This window comes from Taudactylus pleione, unplaced genomic scaffold (assembly GCF_031769625.1).
Source record: "Taudactylus pleione unplaced genomic scaffold, aTauple2 ptg000147l, whole genome shotgun sequence".
NCBI classification, from domain to species: domain Eukaryota; kingdom Metazoa; phylum Chordata; class Amphibia; order Anura; family Myobatrachidae; genus Taudactylus; species Taudactylus pleione.
In genome coordinates, this window is record NW_028284549.1 from 1,893,742 (window position 1) to 1,905,843 (window position 12,102).

General features: G+C 41.8%; 1 long non-coding RNA gene across 1 annotated transcript in view; it reads left to right on the top strand.

Annotated features, from left to right (window-relative positions):
• The window catches only part of LOC148522303 (uncharacterized), a 101,016-nt gene extending 95,245 nt beyond the window's left edge, over positions 1-5,771 (top strand). The window contains exon 3 of the long non-coding RNA XR_015878756.1: positions 5,526-5,771. This is a non-coding gene — a long non-coding RNA (uncharacterized LOC148522303). The remainder of the gene's footprint in view (positions 1-5,525) is intronic.
• The last annotated feature ends 6,331 nt before the right edge of the window (positions 5,772-12,102 follow it).

Sequence of the window (12,102 nt, forward strand, 5' to 3'; positions counted from 1 at the left end):
CTTTTTTCACAAAAGGGGGTCTTTTAATCACATTTACGGGGATACAGAGTAAACGGGTTAACAAAAAACATAAAAGTTAGCAATAGTAAAATGCTTATCTGCAATGTATTCAGCAGAGTGGAGAGGTACTGGAGCAAGGTCCCAACGTGTTTCGTCCTTTTAGACTTCTAACTTTGACAACTCCAAAGCATACAACATAAAACAATTTATTAATTGTAACACTTGTTCGGTAATTTATGTATTGGAATGCCCATGTGGCCTCAAGTATGTTGGCAAAACCAAAAGAAGCTTGAAGTTTAGAATCCAGGAACATGTTAACATGTTAACATGTCAAAAACAAAGTAGAAAGTCATTCTGTGTCTAGACATTTCAAGTTGAATCATAATGCCAATGCCGAAAACCTACTATTTAAAGGAATTGAACTGGTCAAACTGGGCTCAAGAGGCGGGGATTTAGCTAATAGGCTATCCCAAAGAGAAATGTTCTGGATTTTCGAATTAAATACTTTAATACCACATGGTCTTAACGACAGTTATGAGATCGCTCCATTTTTATAGGCTTTTAAACATTCTTTTAGTTATGTTCTTTTAGTCTGTTTTGTAGCCTATTTTTTATTGGATCTCATTATTTTAATAGTCTTTTTGCCGTCTTGGTCTCCGCACCTTTCCCTGCTTTATTTTATGTCCTCCGTTTTTAAATATAATAATTTTTAAACTGTTTTTATATTAACTGTAATTTTTTAATATAAGGGATATTTATGCTATTTTACAATACCATGTACTGTTCCTTGTGCTGCTTTTCATGTATATTTATTGTATTTATTGTACATGTCATACTGTCTCCAGTTAAACTAGGAGAAAAACGGCCTTTCTTTGGGAAATCCAACACTAAAAATAGGGCAACGTGCCTGTAATTTACTAATAACCAAAAAGATGGCCGCCAACATGTGTGAGACATCTTATTGCAATAGTCTGCTCTTTATGTCACAAAATGACTATTGTATATAACCATGTCACATAAATAGTGCATTAATATGTCTTTTGTTCAGTACATAATGATTATTCATAAGACACTCGTTTGTATTTAGTATAACTTGAACAACATGGCCGTTTTTTGTCGCATCATGGGCCCCATACCACCAACAAAATGGCCGCCCGTTCATTTCCTACATAGGAATCCAAAAAGATGGCCGCCGCTGATAGGAATCCAAAAAGATGGCCGCCGCTGTTTGTATATTTTAGTGCTATGGTCTGTTGTTCGCAACTGGTAAACACTGCACTAGAGCGTTTGCTCTAGTTGTGCACCCAGCCATAGCTAACTAGTAGCGCGATCCTTGTTTACTGGCTGCTGCGATCTGCGCATGCGCATTACTGACCACGCGGCACTCTAGGAATTAGTGGACGTCATCGATGACGTCATACAAGATGGCCGCGGGGGTATGCGCAAAACGGCGAAAAGCCGAAAACAGCGCTAATTAACACTGCCATGTACAGTATAAAAAGGGCACCCCAAGAGTAGTACCAACACCCCTGAGGAAGTCTAAAAGGACGAAACGCGTTGGGACCTTACTCCAGTACCTCTCCACTCTGCTGAATACAGTGCAGATAAGCATTTTACTATTCCTAACTTTTATGTTTTTTGTTAACCCCTGTTTACTCTGTATCCCCGTAAATGTGATTAAAAGACCCCCTTTTGTGAAAAAAGCACACTTGTGATAAGGGTCATTTTTTGCTTGTTTGAGGCTAACCCTATCCACCTGTGTGCGGACTATGAGGGCCTCCATGGGATCCTAGAGAGGAGCTATCAGAGTATTACATGCAGATGTTCAAGTTTTCTTCTGGTACGCAACATATATATAATTAACTATATGTGCTGTGTAAACAAAAATACTACACTATATTTGCATTTTATCTGGCTCGGTTTGAGCCTTTCCTATTTAAGGTTCTCCTGATCTGTTGGAGGACCATACACACTTCACCATATGGAACCCCAGTGAAGGAATCACAGATAAGCTTTAAAGATTTATTATTTGGTACGCACATTATATTTTGAGCACGTGCTTTTTTGTTTTAAATACTACACTATTAGGCGCATGCCTTTTCCCAATTCCATTTCCATATATATATATATATATATATATATAATTCAAAAAAGTAGGGGTGCACTCACCAGTCTTTGAAGTTGGTAAAAAAAAGCTTTATTCCATTATAGTAAAAAGTAATCACACCAACGTTTCGGTCACTTCTGGACCTTTGTCAGAGGTCCAGAAGGGACTGTAACGTCGGCATATATATATATATATATACATAAATATATATATATATATACATAAATATATATATCTACATACATAAATATATACAAACATATTCACACACATATATATATATACACATATATATATATATTATCACTTGTGTAAATTTAAATATATTTATCGTTTGATTTAAAGGGGGCAGTTGCAGGCACCTATCAAACATTGGTGGCAGTGTAGGACGTTGGTGTATAGTGGGGGTCATTGGTGGGCAGTGTGGGACGTTGGTGTATAGTGGTGGGCAGTGGGGCCCTTTTTTTTTTTTTTTTACTATACTTACCTTTAATTGAAGTTTTCCTGCTCTGTCCCTGCTGCTGCGTCTGTACTGCTCTGCACCACGCGGAGGAATGATCTAAAATGGAGAACAGGGAGTGGCTATGACGCATCAGGTCGTTGGTCGTTCCGGCTTTGAATGTGGACTGATGCATGAACGATAACGATGTCAATAATGACTAATTGACGGGCAAAACAGGACGCCGCAAACGGCCGGCGGGACCGCGCATCGCTGGTTGTTTAGGGCATTTTACTGCACGGTTTGCGGACAATTTCCAAGCGACTGAGCGATAACGACGGTCGTTATCGCTCAATTGCTAGTTTTAATCGCCTAGTGGATGGGCAGCATAACAGTTTTCACATTGACCATTGTGTATGTGTAATTACTATATATGTATACCATTGGTTCCCAGTCCTTCTTTTTTTTGGCACCTTTAGGGCTTATTCTTTATCGATGAAGATAAATTAAGTATTTTGGACCTCATTCAGAGTCTGTCGTTGCGGCCGCTCGGTCGTACGCAGCCAATTTTCGCTAAACTGCTCATGCGTAAAATTCGCAATGCGCGTGCGCAAACTAGCTGTTACGATCAGAAATTTCTCTGTCCTTGAACACAGCCAGGTCGTTGTGACAGAATGAACCGTTTGTGGGTGGTAACGGGAAGGTGCTTGAAAACGGGGGAGTGGAGATCCGAACGCAGGCGTGCCTGACTATGCGAACGGCGTTTAATGGGAGTGCATAATTACCAAAGTAGTGTCATGGCACACGTGACACGGTGGTTATTGCACTGACTTGATCGTAGTGCTTAAGAGAGGGTATGGTCAGCCTTAAGCCCTGCGATCAGCTCCGATGGGTCACGATGGTCGCGATTAATCCTTATATCCCAGGAGATGACGTGTGTTGTGATCGAGAAGGGGGCGTGATTTAGTCTTACGACCGCTTCTTACCCTCGGTCGTTCTGCTAACGATCTCATCTTAGCGACGCAACTTGCGATCGCTTCATTTGCATATCCGGCCCCTTTCCCCTACGACCGTGCGGCCGCAACGACCAACTCTGAATGAGGTCCTTTGTGCTTACCTGTCACCCTTAGGTTATGTGTTGGTGCACAGGGTTGCGCAACTGTTTGTCCACATGTTTTATGTGTGACAGCCACCAGTACCGGTTTTGCCTACCATATCGACCATAAATAATTTAATTTGGTCCTGAACCACCAACCCGTGGCTTCCGTGCAAGTGCGCTGCAGTAACCAATTTAGGGTAGGGATGGACATCGGAAGCCCACCATCTGGGCTTCCACCATCAAAACTTTTGATGCAATAAAAAAAGCTAATCAAATGATTTGTGCATGCGCAAAACACAGTTTGCGCATGCGAAATGCCAGGGATCAGGGGCGAGACGGGATCGGGGGCAGTGACAGAACGCGTCACGTCTCTCAGACTAACGATCAAGATTCCCAATGCAATGAGCTGAAGCCAATGACGGCATAGCTCCCAGCATTTTTTTTTTTTTTTTTTTAAAAGGCAACACCCATCTAATCATTACCATTGGATGGTGGCAAACATCGGAACGCCGCCATCAAATTGTAAAAAAACTAACATGGTAAGAAAACCATCGATGGTCAGCAAACAAAAGGAATACAGGACCTCATTCAGTGTCGGTCGTAAGCGGCGGCTCGGTCGTACCCAGCGGTGTTGCGCAAACTAACTGTTGCGATCGGAAATTTCTCTCTCCTTGAACGCAGCCAGGTCGTTAGTTTGAGTGACAGAATGAGCCGTTTGTGGGTGGTAACAAGGGAAGGTGCTTGTGAACGGAGGCGTGGTGTTCCGAACGCAGGCGTGCCTGACTATGCTAATGGAGTTTAATGGGAGTGCATAATTAACAAAGTAGTGTCATGGCACACGTGACATGGGTGGTTTTTACACTGACTAGATCGTAGTGCTTAAGAGAGGGTATGGTCAGCCTTAAGCTCTGCGATCAGCTCCGATGGTCTCGATTAATCCTTATAACCCCGGAGATGACGTGTGTTGCGATCGATAGGGGGGCGTGTTTTTAGTCTTATGGCCGCTTCTTAACCCTTGCTCATTCAGCTAACGATCCCATCTTAGGGCCGCAACTTGCGATTGCTTCATTTGCATATCTGGCCCCTTTCCCCTACGACCGATCGGCCGCTTAAGACCGACTCTGAATGAGGTCCACAGTCTTTTAGTTTCATTACTCCACTTATCAAATTGGAGAGCTTTCCTAAGATGTGTGTTGGTGCCTTTCTGCAGGGAGACATCCAGCTCCTGTTCAGGATCTCTGGTCTGCAATCAGAAAGAAATGTTTGAAATCTGGCTGGGACATGGAGCCACAGCTTTATTGGTGTTACGATACCTTGGGTGAAGGTAGTCACACCTGACATGCCCATGCTCCTATGCTCTCCTTTCTCATCACAGCGATCACATATGGTCCAGTCCGAAAAAAGTAGTGAAGGATGCAAAGTCTTTAATTTCCAGGTCTAATTGTGGGTAATCATTCTGCTCTTCAAATGATGCGTATGCTTTTTGAGATTCCTAAATGTCAACACTATATAAATTCGAAATTTTGCTTATACCATGTGCCACAAATGTAATGCCCTGTATCTTTTCTTAGGCCCTATCTTTAATATTCTCTTACATTTTTTTAGACGATGTAGATCTTCAAGCTTTAGATCAGAACTTTAATCCTAGTGCTTAGTGGTTGAACTATAGTATGTGACTGAGCAGCAGGTATTTGAGGAGCACTTAAAGAGAGATTTTTTTTTTTTCTGTTCACAGGAGGTTTAAACCAAGGACAGACAATGCTACCCTCTGGATCAGTGAGCTGGCGGTTTGCATTGCCAGCTTGCATGGCCAACTTGAATCGAGCCTTTATCTTTCCCTGAAGTCAGCAGTAATATACTACTCATATATGTTTTTACAGGTCGTAACAGCGATACATAATGGACTCGGATTGCTGCCGTTGGACATCTCCAAAAGTGGGCAACATGGAAATCAATACTCCCTGGTTTCCTGGTGAAGTCTGCTTGAGTCTGGATGATCTGGTCCATCCGTGATTCCATCCTCCGTTGCCACGTTGATTCGTCACTCTCCGTGTGCGTGCTGGCTGTAGTCCTCCGCATCACCATTTCCTCTTGCATCACTATGAAATAAATATTGTTTTGTCAAAAGAAATAAAAGAATAAAGTCAATTAGTATTTAAATATAATGTACCTGGAACAGTTACTGGGATTGGGCTGCTGGCTTGAGGCTCCAGCACAGAGGCCTCCTTCTCCAATCAGTTGTGCTGGCTCTTCTTGGCGGTATTCTGTCTCTTTGGAAAGTTGTGGTGTCTCCTCGTCTCAACGTTCTTGAGGAATAAAGGAATAAAAATGCAGATTAGTGGATTAGGTTAAAAAAAATTTTTTTACATTGCAACACTGATTAAGGCTGAGCAAATGCAGTAATATTGTGATAAACTTACCAGCATGGGGTTCCATTCTTTTATGTTTGATAGGGGTCTTCTGTTTACTCTGGGAGGGATTGGAGATGATCCCTCATCTTCATCTCCCATGAAGAAAACTTGACACGACGGACCGAAGCCTTTTTCCATCTTCACCATCTTCTCCTTGGTAAAGGACCGGCAGACAAGGAATTTCTTCTTGCATTGCTCCACGGTCCTGCAACGAGATCCTACCTTACAGCAGCAGCAATTTTCATCCATATATCGTTCTTCTCATCGAAGCTCGTGCGCGCTGCAGACTTTAGAAACATAGAAATTGATGGCAGATAAGAACCACTCGGCCCATCTAGTCTGCCCATTTTTAAACATTACATCAACCCTTATTGATCCTTACTTCTTCTGAAGGATATCTTTATGTCTATCCCATGCATGTTTAAATTGCTCTACTGTCTTAGCCTCTACCACCTCTGATGGGAGGCTATTCCACTTGTCCACTACCCTTTTTGTGAAGTAATTTTTCCTCGAATTTCCCCTGAAACTAACACCCTCCAGTTTTAGAACATGTCCTCTTGTTCTAATACTTCTCTTTCTTTGAAGAATGTCTCCTTCCTTTACCTTGTTAAAACCCTTTATATATTTGAATGTTTCTATCATGTCCCCCTATCCCTTCTCTGCTCCAAACTATACATATTAAGATCTTTTAGTCTTTCCTGGTACGTTTTTTGTGGTGTAGACCTTGCACCATTTTAGTTGCCCTTCTTTGTACAGTCTCTAATGTATTAATATCCTTCTGGAGAAATGGCCTCCAGAATTGAACACAGTATTCGAGATGAGGACGTACCAATGACCTATACAGTGGTATTATCACTTCTTTCTTTCTGATACTGATTCCTCTCACCATGCAACCAAGCATCTGACTTGCCTACCTCATTGCTTTGTTACAATGTTTGCTTGCCTTTAAGTCACCTGAAATAGTGACTCCTATTTGTCATAAGATGCAAGAACCTAATAAAAATAAGAACAAAAATATTAGCAAAGGCATGACATTCAGGATAGTAATCAACTCATAGAACCATAACTGCATATACAGTACAGTACATACAGTAAACAATTCCCTGATTAAAATGACAGCATCAAGCAAACGTGATGATATAATTTTGATAATATTCTGCAGCGTGTGGCAAACCTAATGTGCATGGTGCAGGCAGAAAGGATGAGGCTCAGGTACAAGGAGCAGTGAGGGAGGGGTGGCACAGGGAAAAAGGTAAAAGGATGATGGCACAGGTACAGTGCTGTAGGAGTTGTGGGTGGAGGCACAGGAATGAGGGCACAGGTGGCTGACAGTGAAATATACTCTGGACAGCCAATCAGCAACAACTGGTAATTGAGCAGTGAGCGAGTGTCAGTATAGTATATACTGTATGTGTGTATAAATTTACTGTATATATTTGTGTATATGTATATACTGTATATATCCAGGCACAAAGATACAGCACTCCAATAAATAAGTATATTTAAACCACCATTAATGCATACTATAGTGTAAGTCTATGTTTCGATGCTGGCATCCCGGAAGCACAAATACATCACCCCATCTGTAATACCCTGCTACAGTATGTAGGATATTACACCTGACACCGTGCATCGTGTTACACCGCATGTCTGTTATTCAGCAGCACTAGCTCAGGAACAGGTCACATGAAGTGACAGTTGGTCGAGGTGTGCGCTGAGGTACCTGAGGGTGGAGCAAAGGTGTTAGTAACTTTATGGCCATAATAAAGCCCTGCGTCACAACAGGTGAGGTGGCGCTGACTGAGGGGAGATCCTCCTCCCACTATCAAGGCTATACTCAGTGACTGACAACAGAAAAAGGCTGAGGAGCCCTCGGAGAGCCAGCTACAGACACCAGAGTAAACTGCCCCTAGTTACTTCAGATCACCAGCGCATAAAGGAGGACAGCTGAGAGCTAAAGAAGCAGTGAGACCAACATAGTACTGAAGCTCCTGAGGTAACACAATAAAACCAAAGCGCCAGCATATTGTACCACAACGATACTGAGTCACATCACTACCAGCGCAGATAGCAGAGGAGGGAGCTGTGATACTAAGCATAAAGACAGACACTGTCCAATCGCCAACTGTTCAGGTGCTATCGCCCCAAATGTATGGACAGACTGAGCAGCTTTCCACTCAATGTATATGTAAATAAATCTCTGGAGTGCCCGTGGTGCAACTGACACTTAATAGCGGCAGACTGAAAAATCAAAAGACAGTACCCTTCACTAACTATCTGAATCAAGCAAAATAAAGAAGTGATGATGATTCTGATTGCACTAGTGTCATAAGAAAAAAGAAATAATATACTTTCCTTAGAATTCTACACACTGGGTCTCGTGTGCTAGTGATGTTCCTTAGAATCGATGGTTTGTTTCATATCATAAAAAAACAAGAAATCGTGTAGAAAATACAATTTCAAAAACACAATTTTCAAAAATCACATGGAATAAAAAGTAGACTAATTGTCCAAAGAATCGATCACAATTAACAATAAAAAAATGATACACAGATATTCCACATGGGTTAAAAAAATGGGAGAATTACCAGGTCTCCTTGAATAGGGTGTATGTATGGTGGAATGCCCTTTCCTTCCACTTCAAAAGGTGTTTGTCAGTAGAGAAGCAACAGTGGAGGAGGAGGAAACAACTCAATTTCGCAGGAGCCAGCACTAACCACAGAGTGGACGCCAACACCCCATGGGGAGAAGATAACCCTCCCTTCCCACAAAGCAGAGCATCAGTGAATGGAATATACCCCCACAACTCTTGGGCCAATTGGGAAGGCAGGACAGACCCCCGACACCTCCGAAATCGGAAAACAGTCCGGAGAGTTGTCTGACTTGTGTTCTGGGACTAGCTGTGCGTCCTGAAGTCACACTGCCTTGAGGAAGGGAGCTGCTGTCTCCCGAAACGCGTTGGCGGAGTGTGACAGGAGATATCTGGAGATACACTTGGATAAGGAGTGTGGATGAGGGAGTCACTGCAAAGAGAACAGAGTTGTGCACCACCGAGGTTATAACCTAGTTAAATCAAAAGCGACATTTAGGGTTGGCTGGTTATTTTATACTGCAGTATAAAGTTTAAAGAAAAATTATTAAGATACAGTTGTAATGCTTATATGTGTTTACCAAATCCACTCGAGAATTATTATTTTATGATAGAGCGTTTAGGAAAAGTTGATTAAAAAGTTTAGTTATAGAGTTTTGTAGGTCATTTTATCTAAATTATATTTGTAATACTTTAAAAGTTGTTTGATGTGAATTGGTTCATCAAAGGAAAACGCTGCTGAAACGTGCCTGAAGAATAAAGATAACATTTTCTTACTTAATTTGCGTTTATTCTGGCTGAACTATGCTGAAAGTATTATGTTCAATTCTGAAAGGCTTGGGTAAATTAGTTGGAGGAAATCATTGTACAATCACCAATTCGTAATAACAAACCTGTGTAAGTTTAGGGGCACCACACTTGGCGTCTGCGAACTGGATCCGGGATCCAAAGTAAAGAAAACAAAACAGTCTGAACATCTAACCTTCGCTACGGCAGTTGGGCAGGGCAGGGGGATAGCCTCAGCTAAGAAACCCCTTTCATGGCGACCGCTTCGCCAATAACCATGCCCTATTACTTTGGGGCCCCATTGCTGCTGACTTATTCTGGGGATGCACCAGTACATTTTTTTTTTCCCTTTATTGAAGTATCGTATAAAACACATAAAGATAACATAATATCTATGTAAAATCAGTATAATTGAAATACAGAATATATAATAGTTATCACTACAGATAAGTTAACATGACTGAAGAACCCCACACCCTCCGTCCTTAAACAGAGTTTGAATCAAAAACAATGGGTGGATCATTGTCGATTATACGCAATAAATACTAAGAAATACTACATAACCCATGATAAATTTGGCGTTTCATCTCTATAGAAATATAGCTTTCCCACATGTTAAAAAAACGTTCTACTTTATTCTCCTTATCCATAGCTACTTCTACCCAGTCCTTGCGAAACAAGTAGAAAAGCTTATATCTAAACAGGGACAATGATGGGGGAGATACGGAAATCCACTCTTGCAGAATTGCCTTACGGCCAGCCGCACTATTAGCTAGGAGCAATCGCCTTCCCCCTTTACTAATCCTAGTATTAACCGGCAAAATACCCAGCACCGCCCACTCTGCAGTGAAAGGCAAATAATTAAATTGTCTTCAGCATGGCGCTTGACCTGAAGCCAGAACCTTCTAACCAGTGGGCAGAGCCAAAAACAACAAAACAGATCTGCATTTTTCCTCTCCACACCGATAACATGCATGAGAGGAGGAACTTCCCATGAGGAAGCTCCTGCGTGGAGATAAATATGCTTGGTGAAAAATGCTTAGAAACATTTCGGTATACATAGCCGATGGTAATGTTCTACGGGAAACCGAAAGCGCAGCTAACGAATCATCCACTGAAAGCGAGGGGAATTTCGGCAGCCACTGTACCATCCCTGTGGTGCAAATGGAGTGATCCATTTCCTCACGAAAAAAAAACATAATAGGAGATAGCGTTCTTCAAAACAGGAGGGTGTGACAGCAGCATATCTAGAGGATTGTTCCAATCCTTGACTGAATAGTGTCTAACCACTGTTTGAATATAATGTTTGGCCTGAAGAAAAGCAAGGGGATGGCCAGTTAAAGTAGCATACTTCTCCACAGCATCTGCAAATGATAAAATTTGTTTTGTATCCTTATTAATTAAACAGTCTATACTAGCAATCCCCCCAACCCGCCATAAAGTAGATGGATACCCAGCCAGACCTTCTTGGAAGTCGGGATTATTCAGGAATGGAAGAAAAAAAGATTTGTGAGAATTCAATCCAGCACGGTGCCGAACTATATGCCATAACCTCCTGGTATTCCACAATAAGGAGTTGTCTTTTAAATTTTGAGGCACCTCTTGGTCGTGGAGATGTAGGAAAGCCATCAAACTCCCATCAGCCAAAATACCTTTCAATTTTATTAGCATAGATATCACTGTCGTGAATCCAATCAGATAGGTATCTAAACATGGCTGCCCAATTGTATTTTCGTATGTCTGGGAAACCTATCCCACCATTTACTTTGGTTTGCTGCAGACGCACTAAGCTAATTTTTGGCCTCTTACCATGCCATATGAATTTCATAAACATTACATTCAAACTTTGCAAGTCTTTGACTGTAAGAAACAGGGGAAGAGCTTGAATAAGGTACACAAGTCTCGGAAAAGAGACCATTTTAACTAGACTAGATCGTCCCAAATAAGACAAAGAAATATCTCTCCAACCCTCCAGCTCATCTGAGATCACCTTTATAATATAAGTGTAATGTAAGGAATAAAGTTCACCCAGGAAACGAAGCACACGCACCCCAAGATATGTGAAATGGTCTCTAGACCACTTCAGTGGGGAATCACCTATCATTAAGGATTGTGTAGGACGCGGCCCCAGACATTGTGCTATCGATTTTTCAACATTCACAGAGAACCCTGATGCCAACTCAAATTGCCTCAGTATCCGAAAAATAGGGACCAAATAGATAGTCGGATCATTTAAAAATACAGCACAACATCGTCCGCAAATGCTGTTATTTTAATCTCTATAGAACCAACTGATAAGCCTTTAAATTCTGTACACTTGTCTAATATACGAAACAGTGGATCTATGGCTAAGTTAAACAACGCGCGAAAGGGGACAACCCTGCCGGGTTCCCCTAAACATTTCTAAAGGAGCACTACGATAGCCATTAATCAGTAAAGTAGTCAGTGGAGACGTATATAGATATCGTACAACATTGGTAAACACCGAACCAAAAGCTCGTGCTTGAAGAATAGCAAATAGGTGTGGCCATAGAACTGTGTCGAACGCCCTCGTTGTGTCCAGGCTTAAAAGCATATTCTGAGTATTAGCCACATCCGAAGAGGCCGCCACCGCCGCTATCTCTGTCCGTATCCCCCGCACAGAATGGCGACCCCACACAAATCCCAATA